Raw genomic sequence first — 12,874 nt, forward strand, 5'->3', positions numbered from 1 at the left:
TTTATTACAAAGTTGGTTATTGGTGTGACATAAGTTGGTTAATACAGTTCCTAAAGTGGTTAACGAATCAACATGAGTAAATATATGAAATCAAATCGTTTCATAGTAAATAAACATGGTTAATGGTGTGAGCAAAGTAGATGAATATTGTTTAGAACATGGTTAATGAACAAACGTGAATAAACATATGAAATCTATAACAGTAAACAAAGTTGGTTAATACTATGTTAAATCTAGAAACATATGAACAATTGTGAACAAACATATGATCCAAAAGAAGAACATTGATATTATTGGATGAATCTACATAAATGATATCTAGAAACTTACTGAGTTAAATCTTTATCTTCATCACATAATGATTCTAAATAACTTTCTGTTTTTCTTCATAAACCATGTATTTGATTGAGTATGGTTGTAGATGTAAAGAAAAAAATAGTTGAAGAAGAGATGAGAAATGGCGCGGAAAGAGAAAGAAGAAGAAGAAATGAAAACAATGTGGATGATGTATGTGGTTGTTGTTAGGAGAGAGAATGTGAATATGATCCAAATATAATACCACATAGATAATCAAAAGTGTAGGACAAATGTTTTACTATTTTAAGTAGTATTCTTACACTGTTCGTACTCTATAGTGTATGAATCAAGTGTAAGAACATCAAATTTGTTCTTACACCCATAATATTACACCAAACACTGTTCATCGTATATGAATGCCGAATACAGTGAAAAGTGTATTTTTTAGTAAAATAATATTAAAAATTAATTTTAAATAAAAAAATATTTTAAAAAAATTAATTTTATAATAAAAATATAATATTTTTTATTAACCAATTGTATTATTGCATTAACCACAAAAATATATTTTATTAAACATATATTTTCTGATAGTTTATTAACCAATTTAGTCTTGAATTTTTTTTCTGAGTAGTGTTATTCTTACGATGAAAATAATTTTTTAATAAAGTAATATTAAAAATTTATTTTAGGTAAACAAATATTTTTTAAAATATTTTTTTAATTAAAATAAATTTTTAATATTATTTTATTAAAAAAACATTATTCATACGGTGAACATTATTTGGTGTAAGTATTACTGTAATATTATGGTGTAGGAATATTATTATTATTATTATTATTATTATTATTATTATTATTATTATTATTATTATTATTATTATTATTATTATTATCATTGCAGTTGATGGATGTTTTCAATTGTAACGCTAAAATTATGGATTGTCGATTGAAAACTTTTTTCTCAAAGATCAAAATTGTTATTGAGTTGATAAAACTAGTGGATCAACTTGGAAACATAGAATGATGTTTGTTAAATATTACTAGGCCCATTAGCATTTGTTGAAATGCTTAATTTATATTATTGGTACTTAATAATTCTACACCTAATTAGTGTTGAAAATTTAATTCACAGTGTTAATAGTGTTAATTTACGTTACTTAGGATCCATGTAACCATTTGGTTAGTTGTAAAAATTCTTTTATGAAATAGAATTTTGTTATGCAACGTAATTTTGTCCTGAAAAGTTTGTTAGAAAATTGTTTGGCTTGTAAGGACATGTCCACGTGGGTATATCACTTTTAGTTAGACAAATTACTTTAAGAATATATTCGTGGGAATATTCTATTCCTCCTCTTCCGCCCCAAATTATTTCTAATAGAGGTTGAGGATCAATGAGTTCTTTCTCCTCTTTCTATTCCTTAGTATTTTGTGATTATTGCAGTGTGTGGACACTTTCCTGTAGAGATTCATTATGATGGCCCAAGTTCTCCATAATTGATAGGAGTTGTGTCATGTCTGGTGGGGTGTGAGATTCACTCCTGTTAGGTGATAACCCAGGCATTCGATAGCAATGGTAAAATGTATGGCTTTGTGAGATCTGAGAAAGTTTTAGTGAGGCCTCACAATGGGCGTCAAATGTTCCTGATAAACATCATTTGGATAAATCTCCCTGAGGCGAACTAGGAGAGAACACAATCATCATGTATGCAAGAGATATAAGTTACTCTTCTTCTTGCTGGAAAGTATCTTTTTATACTCACACACTCATCAAGGGCCATTAAAGGGATGTCATTTCATATCACATGTTAAAGTGACCTCTGGTAACGTCGGTCGTATTCCCTAACTCTTAAGTAACACCTCTTCCATCAAATTTTGTAACTCTGAGGCAATTATGGAGATGTTCATAACCGCCGTATATGATTGTTCATGTTACCTTCTAGTACCTTCAAGAGACCAGATCCGACTTGCTTATCTACCAGGGTCATTATGAGGCTGGATCCGACTTGCTCATGTCTTGTAATAATATTATCCTTGACCAAGAGCCAACTTATTTAGGGTTATGCAATTTGATTTGTTTTCTCCTCCGTACTCGACCTCAAAAGCCCGATCTTGGGAATTCTGGGATGTACACTACACAATATTCAACAAAATTTAAAATCATAAGAACTCTGATTGGTCTATAATTTCAAATGCATTCTTTTTTTTCTTCCTTAGGTATTTTACATCAGACTTTTTTTATGGAAACACCTCAGCAAAATTCCACTGTTGAGCGGAATCACATGCACTTACTAAACGTTACTCGATCCTAACTTTTTCAATCTTAACTGAAATTCTGGTATGCAAATCCCAGTTTTCGTATACGATGTCACGACACCAGGGTCATCACATTGTCACACCACACACAATATCAGGATTTAAGCAAGTAGCACTTAAGTAAATAACATAAATAGTTATTAACCCATTCCGGTGCAACGTCACCTACATCTGGGGGCATCCAAGCTAGAAAGGAAATGCACTATAACAAAATTAGTTCAAAGTTCCAAACAACCTCAGATTTTACAAACGTCTCATCTGATCTCTACCCGTGGAAGTTTCTATCTAAGACTTTCCTAAATATGAGACTCCGCTCACTTCCTTTCAATCACACAACAACCATAACGACTTTTATCATAAAACAGAATCCACTCTTGCTAAAAAGCTCATGAGGGATTCACAATTACAACTCAATAAAACACATTCAATTCAAGTATCATAAAGATACTCGAATTGTAACACCCCGATTAAAATAAGAGAATTATTTAATTGAGTTAATATTATTTTATTAATTTAATTAAATAAAGTTGAATTATTGGATTATTTTTATTATTACTATAGATGTTATTTATTTTAATAATAATTAAATAAATAAAATAAATGGAATATGAAGAGTGGAAGGGTAAAAGTGGAAATTGGATAAAAGAGGCCAAAGTGAGGACTCAGGTTGTTTTCACATGTGTTGCCTCAGAGTCAGAGAAAGGGGGGAGAAACGCTGAAGAGAAAGAGAAGGAAGAGGAAAAGGCCAAAGATTTCTCAGAGCTTCCTTCAATCCAAAGAGGTAAGGGGTCTGAACCTTATTAAACAATAATATGCTGAAAATGGTGAAATATTGGATGAACGAAAATGGGGATTTTAATCGAAGGAATTCGTAGAAATTATATGCAATGATGTTAGGATTGGTGAAATCGAATAGGGGACTATTTGTATTAGATGATATGAGTGATTTTGTGTGAAATTTGGACTGGGGAAGGATGAATTTGGATAGACCTCGTAGCAGAAAAAGCCATTACAGATCTGGAAATCTGGTTTCTGGTCATACGCGTATGGCACCAGGCAATACGCGTATGAGATTGCTGGTACGCGTATGGCACTAGGCAATACGCGTATGGATGAGGAAGATGATGTTTTGAACGTGTTTTGGTCTCTGTTGGTACGCGTATGGGAATGTGATACGCGTAGCATACGCGTATGGACATGGGCAATACGCGTATGGATTTGGTCAGGCGTGGATAATACGCGTATGAGCATAGGCAATACGCGTATGGGCAGACTTGTGGTCTTTCCTGGGCTGTTGTTGTGCAGTTTTTGGTTGTTTAGGCTGAGCGAGGTAACTTAGCTGATGCATGGTATACGAGGGATCATTTCCCGTTGCTTTGAGTGGTATAGATATTAGTAGAGTGTGATAATACTGTGTTTGATTATGTGGCATGATGTGATATGCTTTTGTGATAGAATGTGTTAATGATGATGATAACATGACTATATGATGCTGTTGTTGCTATGTTGATTATGATGCATGCTTGGTGTGCATGCATTCATGAAAGACCGATGCCTAGTGATGAACGGACTGAGTTCCAATGATGTTGTTGACTCCGGGCTTGTTGAGAGGCTTGGTTCCTTGCGGGGAACTCGGATTCTATGGTGGTGAATCTGGGAGTGGTGATCCTGTAGTTGGTCACAAAATGGGTATACCGAGTCGTGTTGAGTCATGCATGGGTGTGTATATTGCATTTGATATGTTGTTTTGTTGATGTTCATGAATTTGTTGATTATGATGATTATGATGAGCTGTGTTGGCATATGTGAAATATATTTATGTTTATGTTTCTGTCGTTATATTATTATTTAATAATGTAATTCTCACCCCTTCTGCATGTGTTTATGTTCATCTATGATGAGCAATATGCAGATAAAGAGGAGTAGCTATTGTTGAGGTTTGAAGAATAAGTGTAGAGTTATTCTACAGAGTCGAGTCAAATGCTCTGGTCATGTGACACCGGGGTTATGGGATTCGATAGATAATTGGTTATTATTTACGTTGTTTATGATGACTAATAGGTTGAGATGCTTTGTTGAAATAATGTCGAAATATTATTATGAATTGTTATATGATGAATGATAATATTTATGTTGTTGTCCGCTGCGAAGTTTTAATAAATAATATGATTTATGTTGTGATGCGATAAGTGTTATGTTGTAAGAGATGTAAACTCTTCTACATGTTGTACTCTGATAATCTATTTAAATATGTCGTTTGGGTAGAAGGGTGTTATATTAGTGGTATCAGAGCATAGTCAGTCCAGTCGAGTCATAATGTGAGGTTTTCCCTGTTGGTCGATTAGTGTAAATGACACTGTCGATATTTAACGGTTGTGGTTGTGTTGTGCAGAGTATGGCTGGAGAAAATGACCGTGCGATTGCTGAGGCTTTGGCTGCTATGGCGCAGGCTATGCAGGCGCAGCAGAATCCGCCGGTCGACGAGTTTAGGAATTTGGGAAGGTTTCTGAAGAATAACCCTCCTACATTCAAAGGGCGCTATGATCCAGATGGTGCTCAGATTTGGCTGAAGGAAATTGAGAAGATTTTCCGAGTGATGACGTGTACTGAAGCACAGAAGGTGCAGTTTGGTACGCATATGTTATCTGAAGAGGCTGAAAACTGGTGGGATAACACTCGCCAGAGAATTGAAGTACCAGGTGCTGAGATGACTTGGGAAAGGTTCAAGGCGGCCTTTCTGGAGAAATATTTTCCTGCTGATGTGCGATGTAAGAAGGAGATGGAATTTCTAGGACTGAAGCAGGGTAACATGTCTGTTGCTGATTACGCTTCGAAGTTTGAGGAGCTGGTGCAGTATTGTCCTCATTATAATAATGCTGATGCTGAGGAATCCAAGTGTGTCAAGTTTGAGAACGGGTTGCGTCCCGAGATCAAACAAGGCATTGGTTACCAGGAGATTCGTAGGTTTCCTACGCTGGTTAACAAGTGCAGGATATTTGATGAAGATAGCAAGGCTAGGACTGCTCACTACAAGAGTCTTAGTGAGAAGAAGAATAAGGATCGTGGTAGTCCTTATGCATCTCCGAATGGTAAAGGTAAGCAGAAAGTGGTAGATGAGAAGAAGCCAAGTGGGGGAGGATCTCCCATAGCTGGTAAATGTTTCAAGTGTGGCGAGCCAGGCCACCGTGCTGATAGCTGTGCCAAGAAAGTGCTGAGATGTTTCCGATGCGGTCAGGCTGGTCATAGAGTTACGGAATGTAAGGATGCTGGTCCGACATGTTTTAATTGTGGCGAGAAAGGCCATATCAGTTCGCAGTGCTCGAAACCGAAGAAGGCGGCTACTGCAGCTCATACTACTGGTAGGGTGTTTGCTCTGAGTGGGGCTGAAGCTCCTAAAGAAGATAATCTGATTAAAGGTACTTGCTTGATTAATAATGTTGAATTGCTTGCTATTGTTGACACTGGTGCTACTCATTCGTTTATTTCGTATGAGTGTGCGACCAGGATTGGTGTGATTATGTCGTCCCTAGGCGGAAGTATGGTGATAGATACTCCTGCTAATGGTTCTGTGAAAACTTCGGTTGTCTGTCGAGGTTGTCATTTGACGATCTTTGAGAGAGAGTTCGTGGTTGATTTGGTGTGCTTACCCTTGCACCAAATTGATATTATTCTGGGAATGAATTGGCTAGAATTCTATGGCGTGTTTATCAACTGCTATAGGAAGACGGTGCGGTTTTCTGAAGTTGGTGAGAATGATGAGGCAAGATTTCTATCTGCTAGGCAGGTGGGGGAATTTGTGAAAGATGAAGCTCAGATATTCGCTTTATTTGCGTCTCTGCAAGCGGATAAGAAAGTGGTGAGTGTAGATTTGCCTGTTGTCTGTGAATTTCAGGATGTGTTTCCGGAGGATGTAAGTGAATTACCTCCAGAACGTGAAGTCGAATTTGCCATTGACTTAGTACCAGGTACGAGTCCAGTGTCGATGTCTCCTTATAGAATGTCGGCAACTGAATTAGTTGAATTGAAGAAGCAACTTGAAGAATTGCTTGAGAAGAAGTTTGTGCGTCCAAGTGTTTCTCCTTGGGGTGCACCAGTATTGTTAGTGAAGAAGAAGGAAGGTACGATGAGGTTGTGTGTCGATTATCGGCAGTTGAATAAGGTGACTATCAAGAATCGGTATCCATTGCCGAGGATTGATGATCTGATGGATCAGTTGGTTGGAGCTCATGTTTTCAGTAAGATTGATTTACGGTCGGGTTATCATCAGATCCGAGTGAAGTCAGAGGATATTGCGAAGACTGCTTTCCGTACGAGGTATGGTCATTATGAATACACTGTGATGCCGTTCGGTGTGTCTAATGCTCCAGGTGTGTTTATGGAATATATGAATCGTATATTTCATCCGTACCTTGATAATTTTGTTGTGGTGTTCATAGATGATATATTGATATATTCTAAGACGGAAGAAGAGCATGCAGGACATCTGAGAATTGTTTTGCAGGTGTTAAGAGAAAAGAAGTTATATGCAAAGTTATCTAAATGTGAGTTCTGGTTGAAGGAAGTGAGTTTCCTTGGCCATGTGATTTCGAGTGGTGGGATTTCTGTTGATCCTGCTAAAGTTGTTGCTGTATTACAGTGGGAGACTCCGAAGTCTGCTACTGAGATACGCAGTTTTCTGGGGTTAGCTGGTTATTATCGCAGATTTATTGAAGGCTTCTCTAAGTTGGCATTGCCGTTGACGCAGTTGACTAAGAAGGGTCAAGTATATGTGTGGGATGCAGCTTGTGAAGCGAGTTTTGTGGAGTTGAAGAGGCGGTTGACCAGTGCTCCAGTGTTGATCTTGCCTAATCCTGGTGAGTCCTTCGTTGTTTATTGTGATGCTTCCTTGATGGGTCTTGGTGGTGTTTTGATGCAGAATGATAAAGTTGTAGCTTATGCTTCTAGACAGTTGAAAGTTCATGAGAGGAATTATCCTACGCATGATCTAGAACTTGCAGCTGTGGTATTTGTGTTGAAAATGTGGAGGCATTATCTGTATGGTTCCAGATTCGAAGTGTTCAGTGATCACAAGAGTCTGAAGTACCTGTTTGATCAGAAAGAGTTAAATATGAGGCAGAGAAGGTGGTTAGAATTACTGAAGGATTTTGACTTTGAATTGAGTTATCATCCCGGTAAGGCTAATGTAGTTGCAAATGCGCTGAGTAGAAAGTCTCTACATATGTCTATGATGATGGTTCGGGAGCTTGAGTTAATTGAACAGTTCCGTGATATGAGTTTGGGTTGTGAAGTTCCCGCTGATAGTGTAAAGTTGGGTATGCTGAAGTTGACTAGTGGAATTCTGGAAGATATTCGGAATGGTCAGCAAGTTGATGTCGCTCTAGTTGATCATATTACTATGGTTAACCAGGGTAATGGTGGTAATTTTGAGATTGATGAGAATGGCATCCTGCGATTTAAAGGTAGAGTTTGTGTTCTTGAGGTGTCTGAATTGAAAAAGAGTATTCTTGAAGAGGGCCATAGGAGTGGATTGAGTATCCATCCAGGTGCAACTAAAATGTATCACGATTTGAAGAAGTTGTTTTGGTGGGCTGGTATGAAAAGAGATGTTGCTAAGTTTGTGTATGCCTGTTTGACTTGTCAGAAGTCAAAGATTGAACATCAGAAACCGGCAGGTATGATGCAACCTTTGAAGATTCCTGAATGGAAGTGGGATAGCATTTCCATGGATTTTGTGACGGGATTGCCGAGGACGATGAAAGGTAATGATTCTATTTGGGTGATTGTGGATCGATTGACTAAGTCGGCGCATTTCTTGCCGATGAAGATTAATCACTCTTTAGAGAAGTTGGCAGAGCTGTATATTGAGGAGATAGTGAGGCTGCATGGTATTCCATCCAGTATTGTGTCTGATAGAGATCCCAGATTTACTTCTAGATTTTGGGAAAGTTTGCAGAAAGCGTTGGGGACTAAGTTGAGGTTGAGTTCAGCTTATCATCCTCAGACTGATGGTCAGACTGAAAGAACTATCCAATCCTTGGAGGATTTGTTGAGAGCTTGTGTGTTGGAGCAGAGTGGTTCTTGGGATAGTTATTTGCCGTTGGTGGAGTTTACTTATAATAATAGTTTTCATGCTAGTATCGGTATGGCTCCATATGAAGCATTGTATGGTAGGAGGTGTAGAACTCCATTGTGTTGGTATGAATCAGGTGAGAGTGTTGTACTCGGACCTGAGATTGTGCAGCAGACGACTGAAAGGGTTAAGATGATTCAGGAGAAAATGAAGATTTCTCAGAGTCGTCAGAAGAGTTATCATGATAAGAGGAGAAAGGCACTTGAGTTCCAAGAGGGAGATCATGTGTTCTTGAGAGTTACTCCGACGACAGGTGTGGGTAGAGCTTTAAAGTCTAAAAAGCTTACTCCGAGGTTTGTGGGTCCGTATCAGATTTTGAAGAGGGTTGGGGAAGTGGCGTATCGGATAGCTTTACCGCCGTCGCTTTCTAATCTGCATGATGTGTTTCATGTATCTCAGTTGAGAAAATATATTGCGGATCCTTCGCATGTTGTTCAGTTGGATGATATCCAGGTGAGGGATAATTTGACCGTTGAGGTGTTGCCAATTCGGATAGATGACCGAGAAGAGAAGACCCTGAGAGGTAAGAAGATTGCTCTAGTGAAAGTTGTTTGGGGAGGTCCAGCTGGTGAGAGCTTGACTTGGGAGCGTGAAGATCAGATGAAGGAGTCGTATCCGGCTCTATTTGCTTGAGGTATGTTTTCGAGGACGAAAACTCTTTTAGTGGGGGAGAGTTGTAACACCCCGATTAAAATAAGAGAATTATTTAATTGAGTTAATATTATTTTATTAATTTAATTAAATAAAGTTGAATTATTGGATTATTTTTATTATTACTATAGATGTTATTTATTTTAATAATAATTAAATAAATAAAATAAATGGAATATGAAGAGTGGAAGGGTAAAAGTGGAAATTGGATAAAAGAGGCCAAAGTGAGGACTCAGGTTGTTTTCACGTGTGTTGCCTCAGAGTCAGAGAAAGGGGGGAGAAACGCTGAAGAGAAAGAGAAGGAAGAGGAAAAGGCCAAAGATTTCTCAGAGCTTCCTTCAATCCAAAGAGGTAAGGGGTCTGAACCTTATTAAACAATAATATGCTGAAAATGGTGAAATATTGGATGAACGAAAATGGGGATTTTAATCGAAGGAATTCGTAGAAATTATATGCAATGATGTTAGGATTGGTGAAATCGAATAGGGGACTATTTGTATTAGATGATATGAGTGATTTTGTGTGAAATTTGGACTGTGGAAGGATGAATTTGGATAGACCTCGTAGCAGAAAAAGCCATTACAGATCTGGAAATCTGGTTTCTGGTCATACGCGTATGGCACCAGGCAATACGCGTATGAGATTGCTGGTACGCGTATGGCACTAGGCAATACGCGTATGGATGAGGAAGATGATGTTTTGAACGTGTTTTGGTCTCTGTTGGTACGCGTATGGGAATGTGATACGCGTAGCATACGCGTATGGACATGGGCAATACGCGTATGGATTTGGTCAGGCGTGGGTAATACGCGTATGAGCATAGGCAATACGCGTATGGGCAGACTTGTGGTCTTTCCTGGGCTGTTGTTGTGCAGTTTTTGGTTGTTTAGGCTGAGCGAGGTAACTTAGCTGATGCATGGTATACGAGGGATCATTTCCCGTTGCTTTGAGTGGTATAGATATTAGTAGAGTGTGATAATACTGTGTTTGATTATGTGGCATGATGTGATATGCTTTTGTGATAGAATGTGTTAATGATGATGATAACATGACTATATGATGCTGTTGTTGCTATGTTGATTATGATGCATGCTTGGTGTGCATGCATTCATGAAAGGCCGATGCCTAGTGATGAACGGACTGAGTTCCAATGATGTTGTTGACTCCGGGCTTGTTGAGAGGCTTGGTTCCTTGCGGGGAACTCGGATTCTATGGTGGTGAATCTGGGAGTGGTGATCATGTAGTTGGTCACAAAATGGGTATACCGAGTCGTGTTGAGTCATGCATGGGTGTGTATATTGCATTTGATATGTTGTTTTGTTGATGTTCATGAATTTGTTGATTATGATGATTATGATGAGCTGTGTTGGCATATGTGAAATATATTTATGTTTATGTTTCTGTCGTTATATTATTATTTAATAATGTAATTCTCACCCCTTCTGCATGTGTTTATGTTCATCTATGATGAGCAATATGCAGATAAAGAGGAGTAGCTATTGTTGAGGTTTGAAGAATAAGTGTAGAGTTATTCTACAGAGTCGAGTCAAATGCTCTGGTCATGTGACACCGGGGTTATGGGATTCGATAGATAATTGGTTATTATTTACGTTGTTTATGATGACTAATAGGTTGAGATGCTTTGTTGAAATAATGTCGAAATATTATTATGAATTGTTATATGATGAATGATAATATTTATGTTGTTGTCCGCTGCGAAGTTTTAATAAATAATATGATTTATGTTGTGATGCGATAAGTGTTATGTTGTAAGAGATGTAAACTCTTCTACATGTTGTACTCTGATAATCTATTTAAATATGTCGTTTGGGTAGAAGGGTGTTATACGAATGGCTCACAAATAACAAATACAACTAAACCTTAACACATACAATGTTCATCGCTGATTCGTTGCATTCTTAGGTTTAGAAAGGATCTTCAAATATCCTTAGAAAGGCATGGGCTTCGGGCCTAATTAACAACAGATCCAAGGACTCTGCACAATCTTTTGTAGATTTATTCCAATCATATTAAATGTTTCCTAAAATATTTTGACATCCTTACTTCGAAAATAAGGCAAAGAAAAACAGTCTTTTGCTTTTAAAACACGCTTTTATTTAACTATACACCTCGTGAAATAAATCTTTAAAGGATATTTAGATATCTCACAATAGAAACAAATTTTTCAAGAAAATGAAACAGGGCACACTCCAATGTTGAACCAACATGTCAGGACATCTTGTCCAACATTTTGCTTGAATACATGTTTTTCCAAAATGCAGCCAATCACTACACACCAGACTTAACATCAACTTCCAAAATGTTTCTGGTCCTATGTTTTGATGCATGCTATTTGTCTCGTTAGTCGTTTGCCTACTCCGATTCTTAATCAAAAATTCCCTTATGGGTCGTTTTTCAAATAACCTTATACTTTTCATGACCTAAAGGTGTTTGGTTGTCTCTCATTTTCATACACTCTCATGCAGAAGAGAAGAAAACTTGACCCCAGGGCAAGAAAGTATATTTTTTTGGATTACAATACTGACATAAAAGACCGTGTTTTATTCAATTTTCAATTGGTATCAGAGTAGACATCCTACTTTGTTTCTGGGTGAGATCCGGGGAAGATACTTTCTTGTACAATGGATAAGAATGAAGATTTATTAACAGACCACCCATCTTTAATGGCACTAACTATGACTATTGGAAGGCACAACTGGTGACATTCCTAAAATCTGTGGATAACAAGACCTAGAAAGTTGTCATCAAGGGTTGGGAACATCCTGTCATGAATGACAAAGATGGGAAGGCTATTGCTGACCTAAAGCCTAAAGAGGACTGCTCAGGAAGAAGATGAACTAGCTCTTAGAAACTCTAAAGCTTTGAATGATCAATTCAATGGAGTCGACAAAAACATATCCAGGTTAATAAACACGTGTACTATGGCCAAAGATGCATGAGAAATTCCCAGAACCACTCATGAAGACACATATAAAGTGAAGATCTCTAGACTTCAGCTCCTCACTACCATATTTGAAAATCTAAAGATGAAAGATGATGAGAGTATTCATGATTTTCACATGAGTATTCTTGAAATAACAAATTCATATAGTACCTTAGGAGAAAGGATGTCAGAAGAAAAGTTGGTTAGAAAAGTTCTTATGTCGTTACCTAAGAAAAATTTGACATGAAGGTCACAACCATTGAAGAATCCCAAGAAATCAACAACATGAGAGTTGATGAACTTGTTGGGTCACTCCAAACTTTTGAATTGGGTATTAGTGACAGATATGAAAAGAAGAACAAAAGCATAACTTTTGTATCCAACACTGAAGGTGAAGATGACCAATGTGACTTGGATACTGATGAAGGAATGACTAATGCTATTGTACTACTTGGAAGACAATCCAACAAGGTGCTGAAGAGAATGGACAAAAAGTCAAGACCAAATGTCAAGAACATCCCATCTGACATCAGGAA

The sequence above is a fragment of the Lathyrus oleraceus genome, chromosome 5 (assembly GCF_024323335.1).
Source record: "Lathyrus oleraceus cultivar Zhongwan6 chromosome 5, CAAS_Psat_ZW6_1.0, whole genome shotgun sequence".
Classification (NCBI taxonomy): domain Eukaryota; kingdom Viridiplantae; phylum Streptophyta; class Magnoliopsida; order Fabales; family Fabaceae; genus Lathyrus; species Lathyrus oleraceus.